Source organism: Macrotis lagotis, chromosome 1, assembly GCF_037893015.1.
Source record: "Macrotis lagotis isolate mMagLag1 chromosome 1, bilby.v1.9.chrom.fasta, whole genome shotgun sequence".
Classification (NCBI taxonomy): domain Eukaryota; kingdom Metazoa; phylum Chordata; class Mammalia; order Peramelemorphia; family Peramelidae; genus Macrotis; species Macrotis lagotis.
In genome coordinates this window covers 559,876,897-559,891,163 of record NC_133658.1, presented here as the reverse complement: position 1 = coordinate 559,891,163, position 14,267 = coordinate 559,876,897, and the positions used below count along the sequence as shown (strand labels likewise).

The 14,267-nt window shown below is 36.6% G+C and overlaps 1 pseudogene; it reads left to right on the top strand.

Moving 5' to 3' along the window:
- Nucleotides 1–229: 229 nt before the first annotated feature.
- LOC141521384 (HAUS augmin-like complex subunit 4 pseudogene) lies at nt 230–1,282 on the top strand (annotated as a pseudogene).
- The last annotated feature ends 12,985 nt before the right edge of the window (nt 1,283–14,267 follow it).

Here is a 14,267-nt window from a genome sequence, read left to right as displayed (position 1 = left end):
GGTTGGGAGGATTTGGGGGGAGACACTGCCTTCTAGAACTGACCCCATTTGTTGCCTCAGCAGCAAAGCCCAAAAGATTTTGTGTCTGAGGTGCATGATTTTTAGCTGGGATCAAAGTCACAGTTAATCAATCTCTATAACAATTGTAGAGCTAAGCCTGGGAAAAAAGTACCCTCCCCAACCCAGACATCAAGAGCTTGAGTCAAATCAACTAGAGTGTCCCATGGAGATGTCAACAGGTGATTTCTGCTTGCTTGTAGAGAATATAGAATTACTCCAGCAAGAGCAAAGCAAACAGTTGTCACTCTTTAACATGACTGTAGAAGACCTCTTGAAGAAACCTTATTTAAGCAAGCTACTGCTAACTCTGTCCCAATACATGGATGACAGTGGTTTAAGTACCACCCTTGAAGAAAAACAAACTGAGGCATGGAAGGAGGTGTGGTTCCAAAAGGTAGTATGGTTGATGAAAGAGATTCTGTTGACTTGTACAGGAAATGGTTCTGAACTACCATGTGAAGATGCAGGACACAAATATGAACCCAGAGGATAAGAAGTTTCATGAATCCCTTGAAAAAGAAGTTACCAATAAATGAACTGATCGGACTTTTGGATCCAAGTCAAAAGAAAGAAGTGCCATCTTTCTGGTCCTGGAGAAGTCAGACTTGATAGAACTGATACTCCCTTTAGAGAATTTTGTGAGAATGAAGGAGAGTCTCCAGCCAAAATCTGAGGAACACCCAAAGAACTGTCTCTCTCTGTTCTGCTTCAAATATCCTAGTTCACTTTCTTACAGTGAATCATTGAAAGCAGCAGAAAAACAGCTGAAAGTTGTGCTGACATGTGAGAAGCTGGAAAACCAGAAGACCAAGAAACTTCAGAAGGAACAGTCAGTGCTTCTTGAAAAGCAAAATTCCATCTATTCTCCCTGCTAGATTGGCTTTTGTGGGAACACCAGATAAAAACACAGAGTTGGATCAAATAAATGCCCACTACTGGGAGATCAAGTGCTGTGATTTTTGAAGGTAAGAATGGAGGAGCTGTAAATTTTGTCAGAAATTTTCACAGCTGAGAAGGAAGAGGTCCATTGCCTCATTAGGGATAGCCTGGATGGGGCCATTCACCTAGAGGAGAAAGACATGGAGAAATTTTACTGGTACTGGTCTTGAGTACTTGGTACAAGGTCAGTAAGGAGTTTGACAAGCTATTGAAGGAGTGTACCCATTTGAAGTAGGTAATTGAGAACAGGCATTGGGCTCCTTTGGAGTTTAATAAGTCTTAAGAAACCACGACCTGGATCCTTCTCTCTCTCAGCTATCCTGTTTCTCCTATTATAAGTCTCATCTTCTTACTTCTCAAAAGGGGTAATGAGGAAGCATCACTCCTATGGTTTCAGTTAGAACTATGGTGAACTAGACATTCTCCTAGTTTCTATACTCTGCTTGCAATAAACTGATCTCCTCCAATTGCTACCTAGGAAAAGATTTGCTCATCTTGTGGCCTCTTAAGAAAACCAATCCTGCTTTTGTCCAATTGTTCTTTAAATAAAATGATGATATGGTTTTAAAAAATAACATTCAGAGTTCTAGTAAATACACAATATATGTGGTAACATATGAGACCACCACCATCTATTTTTTGATTGGACATGCCAAAAGTTCAATCATTTACTAGACTAGCTTATCTGACTACTATAATAACAAAAGACACTCCATTTAACTAGACTTCTGTCCTAATTCATACCTTTTACTTGAAGTCAAAGTCTCTAAAGTGTGCTGGCTTACAGAAAGCTGCTGAAAATCAATAAAAATCCAAGTAGTTCTTTAAAAATAGACAATTGGCCCCAAACAATCTCATGACTCAAAGGCATTTAGAAAAAGTGTAAATAGAAGTAACTTATTTAGGCACTTTTATAGAAGTGATATCCATCATCTAAGATAAGCTTAAAAGTAAGTAATTCTTTCATAGCCTATTGTAATGTTAAAACCTTAATACTAAGAAGCATTACCTAAGTTTTCTTCTTTTGCCACAGATTTAACAAACACAACCTTACAAATGTTGGGAACCAAAAATATCATTAGTATACTATTAACACTAGCATTGAATTTTATTTTAAAAGAGTGTAATTAGTACCCAATATGCTCCAGTAGAATGTAGCTGAGTCAAAGAATAAGGAAATCCAAGTTCCAGCTTCAATTATAATACTCAGGAAACTAAAATTTTCTCTGAACCTTTCAATAGACAAAATACTTATCACCTTTACCTCACAAACAAGGATGTCTGGGAGGATAACACAAGCTAAAAACTGTCAAAGTCCTTTAAGAAGTTAGCAGTTGTATGCAAAAGTAAATGAATAATCTAAACCAGGAATAATCTAAACCCTTTTAAACTGGGGTTCTTAAACTTTGGGGTCATGGATTTCTTTAGCAGTCAGGTAATACATATGGACTACTTCTCAGGGTCATTTTGTAAGATACATCAAATAGAACACATAGAATAGCACAGATAATTAATTATAGGGAGATAACCAAACAGATCAATAATTATGCTGCAAATTAAATTCTTAGAGAGTTTGCTGAGATACTGAGAGGTTGTCTTGTCTATAATCTCAAAGCCAGTGTGAATCTGAGATAGAACTGTATTTAAAGTGTTCCAGCTGGCTTCTTATCCATTACAACATACTATTTCTAAAAGTTCTTTTTTTTAACCTAACAATTGTACAATGAAATCTGTTATTTTTATAAAAGTAATTTATCCAATCACCAACAAGCAACTGCTTGGTTGTTGTTGCTGTTTTTTTCCTGTTGTTTGTCCTTCATTCTTGAAGAGGACTGACATCAGGGAGGTGATTGCCATGACTTGAAAATGAATTGGACGTAAGTGAGGGAGGGAATCATGGTACCAAGCTCTGATACAGAGAAAGACTAAAACAGAGTCCTTGTTCTGGAGCAGCTCACGTTCTTTTTTTTTTAAATTAAATAAATATTTTATTTGTTTTCCAATTAATTATCTACAATAGTAGTTGCCACCAATCATTTTTGATAAGGTTTTGAATTTTACAATCCCCACCTTCCCCCAACAAAAGGCAATCTGATAATCTTTGCATTGTTTCCATGATATGCATTGATCAAAATTGAATGTGTTGAGAGATAAAGCATATCCTTGAGGAAAAAAATAAAATATTAGAGATAGCAAAATTATGATATTTGGTCTTTATGTAAACTCCACAGTACTTTCTCTGAATACAGATGTTATTCTCCATCACAGATACCCTAAAAATGTCCCTGATTATTGCCCTGATGGCAAGTCGATTAAGGTTGGTCATCAGCTTCTTGTTGCTGTTAGGGTGTATAATATTCTTCTAGTTCTGCTCATCTCACTCATCAAGTCTTTCCAGGCTTCCCTGAATTCCCATCCCTCCTTGTTTCTAATAGAACAATAGTGTTCCATCACATACATATACCACAGTTTGTTTATTCATTCCCCAATTGATGGACATCTCCTTGATTCCCAACTCTTTACCACCACAGAGAGCAGTTCACATTCTAAAGGAGGAGAAAACCTATCACTTTTATCTAATTTCATATATGTCTGTATGTCTGTAGGTGTGTATGTATATGAACACATATATATGCATGTGCACATGTATATGTCCATATGTACTGTGTAAAGATATACATATATTATATATAGATATATAGATGATAGGTAGATAGATATAGAGATAGATAGATAGATAGACACATACACAAATATACCCACAAATTGTGTAAAAGAAATGTGATCTCCAAAGAAAAGTGCTACAGTTATTGTGGAGAGACAGACATGATTCTATAAGCTTAGTTAAACTGGAGTTTATATGGATGTGTCCCTTTCTCTGCCTGACTGTTAATGACTTTCAGTTAGACATATAGAGGTAGATATATCTTTTTTTTCTCTTTGCACCTTCACTTGTAGAATAGAATTTTAAAGCTGTTTCCCACATCTCTTGGTCACAAGTATAGAATAAAGAAGTGTGTCAGAGTAACAGAAAGCCCATATTATGTCTCTATTGACCTGACCTGGAAGTCTCTGGTCTAGCAAACTTCAGTTATTCCTGGCAAGGTGAAGATTTGGCTTCTAAGCACGTCTTTGCTTTGGGAAGATTTGTGAAGCACAGATTGTTTTGCACAGATTTGTTTATTGGGATGCCTTTTCAGCTTCCAATTTGTATTTTGGTCTAAGAGCAAGATATCAGTAAGCTCCACATTCAAAGTTCAATCGAAGGAAGCATGACTGTCCTGATGGTAAAATGACATTATCTCCTTGAGAGTGTAAGACGGCAGACAAAATAGGGATTGAATATCAAGCTAGTGGCATTTTTGTCTGGATGACAGACTGAAAAGGGCAAGAATATATTACATGGGCAAGACAACACGGCCAATTGAATGATGACTTCTAAAACTCTCTTCAGACTCTTAGTACCTATCTAAAACTGTATAATATTGTTTATACCTATAGGTGATTGGACAGAAAATAAATATGACTCCATTTTCCCTCAGCTTTATTGGTTATCACTGTCTAACATGAGCTTACTAAGTTAAATCAGTTAAATTAAGTTAAAATCAGACTGTTTAACCCACAATGTGCATTCCTACTTTTGTTCATGTTCATCATAATTCCCCATAACCTCTTAGTCAAGGACCTTGAGAAGTTTCTTATTACTTTTAGTATAAGATACAATGATTTCTTACTTTTAAAACCTTTTTCTTTCTGAATCTAATTATATAATCACATCTTCTAACATTCTATACTGCAACCAACTGACATCTTGTTATTCCTAATGTCTTTGACATTCCATCTCTCACTTTTTTCTTTGTTTTTGTATTTTTGTAAGACAATGGGGTCAAGTGACTTGTTCAAGTTCACACAGTTAGTAAGTAATCAAATTTCTGAGGTTGAATTTGAACTCAGGTCCTCCTCACTCCAAGATCAGTGCTCTATCCACCATGCATCCAAGCTGCCCAAATCTTTCACTTCTTTGTCTTTTCAAAGGCTATTTTTGTGCATTGGATTCTCTCTCTCTCTCTCTCTTCTGATTTCCTCAGATATTGTTGTTTGTTGATGTTTCTACCTTTACCATAAATATATATATATATACACATATTTATGTATATATTACATATACATATATATATATATATATATGTATATAATTTTTGATGGGGTAAGTAATCAGGGTTAGAGACTTGCCCAGGGTCATAAGAACTCAGGTCCTCCTAACTCCAGGGCTGGTACTCTATCCTCAGTACTACCTGGTTGCCCCCTACCTCTGTTCTATTGCAAGTAACTAGGTGGCACAGTGTTAGAATCTTGGACCTGCAATCAAAAAAACCTGAGTTCCCTTTCTTACTGTATTGGCTTTATGACCCTGGACAAGTCACTTAATCTGTTTCCCTCAGTTACCTCAATGGTAAAATGAGTATAGTAGCAATGCCTATTTTTCAGGGTTATTGTGAAGATCCCATAAGATAATATGCATAAATCATTTAACACGGTCACATATTGTTGTTATATAAATAGATGTTTATTCCCTTTTACCCCTTTTGCTAAATCTGAATTTCAGTTATACAATAGACTGAGTTACTACTATATAAACTATACCAGTTCAGAAAATCTCCAGATGTGAAACTAGATGGGATCTGTATCAAATCTACTAGAGCTACAGCAGTTGAATTCAGGTGAGGATCCAGACCTCTGAAGCAGATTTAACTTAGCCTAATGATGAGTCATCCTAGCAACTGAAAGCTATTCATCCACTGACTTTGTCACATCCAGAAATCTATTTGTTGGTATAAATGCTTGGCAGTTGCCCTTTTAAACTACAATCCAGTCTTTTAGGGGCAGAGAGTTACCTAGTGTAGGGTTTTGGAGAGATTTTATAATTCTGTCATTGTTATACTTTCTCTTTTTCTTTCTTTCTTTTAATTTGCTATACTTTCCCAATAAATATTTAAAAGGAATAATAATTTTGGTAAAAGGAAATTGGCATTTATTGGTTAAGTGATACAAAAAAATATATTTCAGCTATTCAAAAATATAAAGATAGTTTTTATATTCCCTCTAAGCCTTCTTTTTTCCAGGATTTGTATCAGTACTAAAAATATGTCAACTGATTGATTAATATTAGAGTTTTTGTCATATGTTAATTTCTTTTACCAATAAAATTAAAAATCCAAATCTATTCTTCTATGATATATATATTGCATTGCTCCAATAGAATTTAGTTCAGTGAATGCAGAGGATTCCTATGTTTTTTCTCTTTGTATTTCCAGCATCCAGCTAGATGCTCAATCAGTAGAGTGCTGTGAAGTCAAGAGGACGAGAGTTCAAATTAGTTTATTAGCAGTGTGACCTTGGGAAAGTCACTTAATTCTGATTGCTTTGAATTCAGGGCCATCTCCAATCATCCTGCTTTATATCTGGCCACTGGACCCAGATGGCTCTGGAGGAGTACGTAAGGCTGGTGACTTGGCACTATACCCCCTCACTCAAATCCAATTCACATGCTTATCATGGCATCACCTCCCTGATGTCATGCTCTTCATCTAAAATGAAAGACAAACATCATCAGAACCCAGTGTGTATATATACAGAGTACAAATAATAAATATTGTGGATTATTTGATATTCAAATCTTTCCACGTTTTAAGCTTGAATAAAAAAAAAAAGTATAGGATTTGGCGAATCAATATTTTGCTTTCAAAATTGTTCTACTCATCTGTGATTTTTCTGAACTTTCTTCTGTTCAATACCAAACTTGGAGGTAGATACTAAAGGTAGTATCATGCTCATTTTATAGATAAGATTGGGAATTAGCAAGATAACTTTGTCTATATTTACACAATTAGCTTTGGAGGTAGAATGAGAAAGAAAGAACTATAGGGTGTGTTCAAAGCTGTACCCTAGGACAGATGTGAGAAACAGACATCAGTTGAATTTGAATTGGAGTATATTTTCCCAGGGGTTGTTAGGAGCTAAGCCCAAATCTAACAACCCAGAGAACAGAATGAGCAAGGTTTTATTGTATTTTGAGGGGGCGTATTGTCAGCAAGCAGGGTACAGAAGCAGAAATAGAAGCAGAAATATGTGGCATAGTATAGATAGGAGACTAATAAAAGATGGAAGAGGGTTAGGGTCTGCTTTATGTCTAACATGTTTCCTGTGGCATAGGGGAGTCATGTGCCCATGGGCTTAGGTGAAGTGAAGTTAACTATCTCACAGTTCCAGCTGCATCTGGAGAGGGGGGTAAGCAGTTTTGGGAGGAAGAAGGAATTTTGAAGATACAGCAAAAGGATTAGGTTAACTAAAGCATTTTGTGAGTCTCAGATAAAAATTACAGTATGTTTCATGATGCTCAGGGTCAAATGTTTGAGTTCTGTCAAGATATTCCCAGACCCAAAGGCACCAGTCAAATTTGTATTACTGATGAGTTTCTAGGGACCCAGAAAAGTATCAATGACTCCCTTTACACAGAGGTTACACAAATATTAATATTGTACTTCATAAGGAAGACTAATACCTTGGTGTGAGGGTTGCCCTCTTTAGGGCTGCTTTCCACCTTTGATGTTCACCTGAGACACTTAACTCTCACCTGTGACTCCAAGAAGTTGTAGCATGGACAGCCATGCTCCAGTAAACCCTTTTGGCAGGTGAGCTAAACCAAGTTGAGGGTAACCCAGGGAGTCTCAAAGTCATCAGTGAATAATGGGGGGGGGTGTCTAGCCCAAGCATATGAAGTCTTCCACCGGTGCACTGAGTGGAGGAGAACAATTCACTTTAATGGCCAAGAAGTCAGCTAAAACAGGTGCTGTGGAGCACTTAGAACTTGGTTCAACATTGAAGATGCCACGGTGATACACCACATCCAAAGCCATCACAAGTTGTCTTAACTCTGTCTTGCTATGCTGGATCATGATGACTTTGGAAGAGAGAATGCGGCAATTGATTTCATGCAGCTCTACCTCACTTAAATCAAATTTATGCACACAACAAAATACATCACTCATGACCATTCCTTAAAGTCCTGTGGAGATAGGCAAGTGACAAAGCAGCAGGTATGCATACACTGGAAGCAATAGTCACAACTCTATACACAGGTGGCCCAGGGCATAGGGTCCTTTCTCCATTGAAAGTAGCAGCACCCAGGGTGACTGAGCATCCCTTTTAAGAATCCCAGTGCTTACCTCCTGATGTGAGGAAGGGCCTAGTAAAGGTGCCCTAAAAATCGTCTGGCACAATACTGACCTGATTACAGCATACAGTATAGTCAAAACACAAAAGAAATCTACAAAAACTTCTTTAATGAAGATTCCACTCACCATCAGTGCATGGAACATGTTCACACTCATAGATAACACATGATCTAATAAACCTGAAAGATGAACAGTTCTTGTGGCAAGAAAACTCAGGAAATATGGTATCCAAATAGTCCTTAGTGAAACAAGACTGACAAATGAAGGACAGTTTACTGAAATTGGAGCTGGATACACATTTTTCTGTAGTGGCTGCAGTGCAAGGGAATACCATGAAGCTGGGGTAGGTTTTGCAATCAAAACTAATCTAGTCAACAAATTGGAGAGATTATCACTTCCAGGAAAATGTCATGTCCCACCATTATCAGTGACTATGCTCCCACTATAACAAACACTGATGAAATTAAAGAAAAATTTTATGAAGACCTGGAGACCCTTATCATCAATGTACCAAAAGAGGACAAGCTTATAATTCTGGATGATTTTAATGCTAGAGTAGGCTCAGATTATCAGACATGGCAGGGAAGAATGGAGTTGGAAATAGCAACAGCAATGGTCACCTTCTACTAAAGACTTGTACATCTCATGACCTCATAACAAACACTGTCTTCCACTTACCTAAATGCAAAAAAAAAAAAAAAAACTTCTTGGATGTACTTTTGTAGCAAATATTGGTATCTGTAGACTATGTTATTGTGAGAAGGGACAGACAGTATGTGAGAGTGACAAAGGCAATGTGTGGTGTAGAGTGCCGGACTGATCACAGACTCATCCTTTCAATGCTAAATATTCATATTCAACCAAAGTGGTGGCCTCAAGGCAAAATGAATCCTAGAAGAATTAATGTCAAGAGATTAAAGTGTCTTTCTGAGCAGGAACAGTTTTTTGCTAACTTGGAGGGAAAATTGAGCCAACATACAGTTGGTAGCAGTACAGCAGAAAAGGAGTGGGTAGCTTTCAGAGATCTGGTGTACAGTTCTACGTTTGCTCATCTGTTCCAGAACTCGCAAACACCAAGACTGGTTTGATGAAAATCCTAGGGAAATACAAAAGCTGCTAAATGAAAAACAAGGATTTAACAGCTTGATAGTTCATCCATTTCTAAGAAGGCAGCATTTAACTACATTAAAAACAAAGACTTTTGGCTCACTAAGAAGGCAGATGAAAATTTGATTTTATGAGGACAGTAATGAACCAAAATACATTTATGGTGCCCTGAGGGCTATTTATGGATGAAAGACATTTGGTGCATCTTATCTACTCAGTGCTGATAAATCCACATTGATTACCATTAGGGACGTGATCCTGGAGAGGTGAGCTGAGCACTTCCCTAGTGTTCTTAACAAACCATCATCAATCAATGCAGAAGCCATTGACCATTTACCTCAAGTTGATGTCAATCAATCCTTAGCTGAAGTTCCATCTGAAGAAGAGGTTTTGAATGCCATTAGGCTCCTTTAAAGTGGCAAAGCAACTGGTGCGTATTCTATTCCAGTTCATATATACAAGGTCAGAGGTCCATTGCTCATCCAAAAACAGACTGAAATTTTCTTGGGTGTATGACATAAAGAGATTATATCCCAAGAATTCAAGGTTGCCACCCTAGTCCATCTCTATAAAGGGAAAAGAAATAGATTGTCCTGTGACAATCACAGGGGTATTTCTCTTTTAGTCATTGTTGGTAAGATTCTTGCCAGAGTCCTTGTCAATAGGCTATTCCTTTTGCTGGAAGATGGTCACCACCCTTAGAGCCAGTGTGGTTTCAGAAAGATTCAAGGAACATTCAATATGGTGTTTTCTGCTCAATATTAGGGAAAATGTCAGGAATAGAACAGAGGTTTCTATACAACATCTGACCAAGGCCTTTGAAATGGCCATTTAGGAGGGTTTATGGAAAATTGTGTCAAAATTTGGTTGCCTGGAGAAGTTCATCAGTATTGTATGTCAATTTCATGATGGCCTGCTTGCTCAGGTTCTGGATAGTGGATGATGCCCTCAAGATTTCCCAGTCCAGTGGAGTGAAACAAGGATGTCTCCTTGCTCCCATACTTTTTAGCATGATATTTTCAGCTATGCTATCAAATACCTTCCCTGAGGATGAATACAGCCTCAAGGTCAGCTATAGCACCAAAGGCAAAGTCTTCAACTTGAAAAAGCTTCAAGTCAAGACTAAAGTGGAGGAAGTGTTGGTGTATGATCTTCTGTTTGCAGATGATTGTACACTCAATTAAGCCTCTGAAGCTGAAATGAAACAAAGTATGGATTGACGTTCTGCTGCTTGTGCTAATTTTTGTCTAACAATTAACACCAAGAAAAATGGTGCTCCATCAGCCAGCACCACACTATCAACACTTGAAACAATTGATTACAGTATATGGAGAAGTTTTCAGTACTGTGGACAAGTTAACTTATCTTGGCAGTGTCCTTTCCAAGGAAGTACACTTGCATTTCCAGGGCTAGTTTGGTATTTGGGTCTCCAAAAGAAAGTGTGGGAGAGAAGAGGTATTAGACTGATTATCCAATTGAAGGACTACAGAGCCAATGTGTTGATGTCATTGCCATTGCCATATGCCTGTGAAACCTGGACAGTCTACCATCATCATGTCAGGAAACAGAATAACTTCCATTTAAATTTGCTTAGGAAGATTCTGAAGATCACCTGGCAGGAGAATGAGGTCCTTTTTTGACCTAAACTGCCTAACGTTCCAACATTACTACAGAGAATGCAACTTCAATGGCCTGGACACATTGTTAAAATGCAGATGTACACTTCCCCAAAAAACTATTTTATAGATAACTCATATAGGGTAAGCGTTCACAAGGGGTCAGAAGAAGCAATACTGAAGGTTCTCATTGAAGGACTTTAGAATTGATTGTACAGCATGGGAGACACTGACACAGAACTGCCCAGCATGGTGTACCTTCAATCAGTGAGGGTGCTGCATTCTATGAGGAAGGCAGAATTGAAGTAACTCAAAGGAAATGTGGCATTTATAAGTTTAGAGTACCCATTCCAAATGTTCACATGGACTGTTTGTGAGCATTCCAAACTTTCATTGGTCTGTTCAGCCACAGTCAGACATACTGTAGTTTGTCTCAAACATGGTGATGTCATTTTGGTCTTCTTTGATAAAAATAAAGGACAAGAACCAACTAAGAACCAAGAATTAGAAACCAGATCTTCTTGCCTCTAAATTAGGTACTCCATCTAATCATAATCATAATCATAACCAAAACAATAATAACTAGTATTTTAATAACATAAAATTTTAAGGTTTGTAAAGTGCTATATAAATATTATCTCATTTGATCCTCACCCTGGGAAGGTTTGCTATTATTATATCATTTTATAGATTAAAATTCCAAGACAAACAGGTGTCAAGTAACTTGCCCAGGGTCACACAATTTGTAAATGTCTAGGGGAAACTTGAACTCAGGACTTTCTGTCTCAAAGTCCAGTGTTCTATCTGCTTTGTATTCTAGTACCTAAATATAGTTAATCTAACACTTTTCTGAAGACTATGCCTATTCAATCATCCTTAAAGGTGAATGTTTGGCAACACTGATTGCTTTATAGCAACCTCAGTTGTGCTAATTCCCATTTGTATCATGTGCATTTCCACAAAGTTATTATTTCATTATTAGCAAGTCAGTAAAATTTAGGTGTGATTAGACATGCCTCCAATTCAATAGGAAGATAAACAGAATCCCTAAATGTGATAAAGAATATCTTTTAATGCTAAACTCAAAAATGTTGACATTTATAGATGAGAGAGAAGGAAGAAAATTTTACTGCTCATCAGACTTTAAGAATCCTATAAAGCTGTCAATGTAGAGAGAACAATAAAATTGCTTTCTCTCCTTTAACTGAAATACTGCTGATTCATCTAGTAGATTATAATGTGGTCTGATTCTCAGTGATGTACCTGGGGAAAAGAATACTGTGATGCCAGGAACTAGTTGCCAGTAATGTTTCCTCGGGAAGAATGTCTCAGAAACTTTCCTGCATTTATCATCCAGTATCCATGGAGTACTCAGGAAGTTTCAATCTAGCCAAAGTATAGTATGGTTAGAAAAATATTGACAAGGCAACCAGAAAACATGCAATGCAAGCATCATTTCAAAATAAGCCAATACTGGTTACTAATCCTGAAGAAAAGAATGCTTAAACAGAACTTGAAAGTTAAAGGTGATAGACTTTGATGGACTTATCAGAAGAAAGATATAGAAAAACACAAGTAAACGTTACCAAAAGGAAGTTACAGCTCAGTCAGATTCTTGATAACTGAGAAAAACAATGCAAATCACTTACCTTTTCTGGGCTTATTCCTTCATGTCTAAAATGAAGGGTTTGTACTCAATTGCTTTTTAAGGTCTCTTCAAGCTTTAATTGATTATTATTCTTTATACTATAATCTTTTTCTTGTCTTTAGAAAAAGTTTGAGTGGAAGACAGATGAATACTTTCATAGGCCAATGTAGGGAAGACTTGGCATGACTTGGGTCAGATGACTTCTAAGGTACTTTCCAGTTATGAAATTCCAGGTGCTTATAAAACATGAAAAAAAAAAACATGCTTCTTAAAAAGTTTGTTGTCTTAGAATTTCCTTCTCCATTTCTCTTCAACTCATTCCTGAGTAAAATCTTAGAATTTAAAATATGAAAATATTGCAGAGATAATTTAATCTAATCATTAATTTTATATTTACTGCTAAATGGAGTAGTGGATAGAGAAGCAGGTCTGCCGACAGGAATACTTGAATTTAAGCCTGGTCTCAAATAATTACTAGCTATGTGACCTTGGACAATTCTCTTAACCTTATTTCCTCATTTATAAGTTGGAGAAAAAGATGGCAAACCACTCCAGCATCTTAGTCAAGAAAACCTCAAATAGAATCATGAAGAATCAGATACAACCATACAACACTATCACATCAGTCTCCACCACTATCACCAACACCAACAACAACCACAATAGGAATGATTTCATTTTACAGATACAGATATTAGAACACAAAGAAGCTAACTCTTTCCACCATACCAAAGACTAAAAATATGAGAAACACCATTACTTCCCTTCACAGAACTAAATGACTTTAGTAACCATTATTGGTTGCTAAATGAAAGAATTAATCAGTATCAACCTGGAAATCTTTTATATATCAGTTTGGGAAACCATTTTGTTGTCTCTTACACTGTCAGAGAGAAGCTAACATTGTATGTAGTGAATTCCCCCATAGTCTAGCTGAAAGTACACTTGCTTAGTAGTTAAAGGTTAACTACCATTGAGGCACATGGCAAAATGTAAGATAAGTAAGACGTCCATTTTAAAAGTATGATATCTGAAATTAGGTTAATAAACGTTCATACTCTATAACTAAAATAACATGTCTTGGGGTAAAGAGCATTTAGTATTCCATATTCTCTTGAATTATACTAAGTAGCTCTTTCTGCCAGTCTCTAAGCCCTAATAAGAAGTAAATGTTTTAACGCACAATCTACTCACTCTTTGGCTAATCTTTTTAGGAGAGAAAATGCTAAGTTTTCCTAAACATTTCATAAACTATTCCTGTCCCCATAAATTATTTTAATTTACAGTTACTCCTAACTAAAGTCCTCGAAATTATCTCATAACACAATGTCTTCTAAAAATATTTCTCAGAAATTGACACAGAAATTCAATTTTGCTTTAAATGTATAAAGAAAATGCATCTGATTTGACACTTTTACCTTATTGTTTTATGTTTCATACAGAAAGTTGATAACTGGATGAGTTTGCTGAGATATTATTTTATTTTCCAGCCAGGGTGCAGACTCTAACTCAGAGGTTATCCTGAATGGAAAGCTGGTTAGTGGTTAAAGGTTCATGTTATTGTTTGAATTTTATTTATTTTGGTTATAACAGTACTTATCATCACATTAATACTATACTATTGGGGGCAGTTTGGTGGCGCAGTGGATACAGCACCAGCCC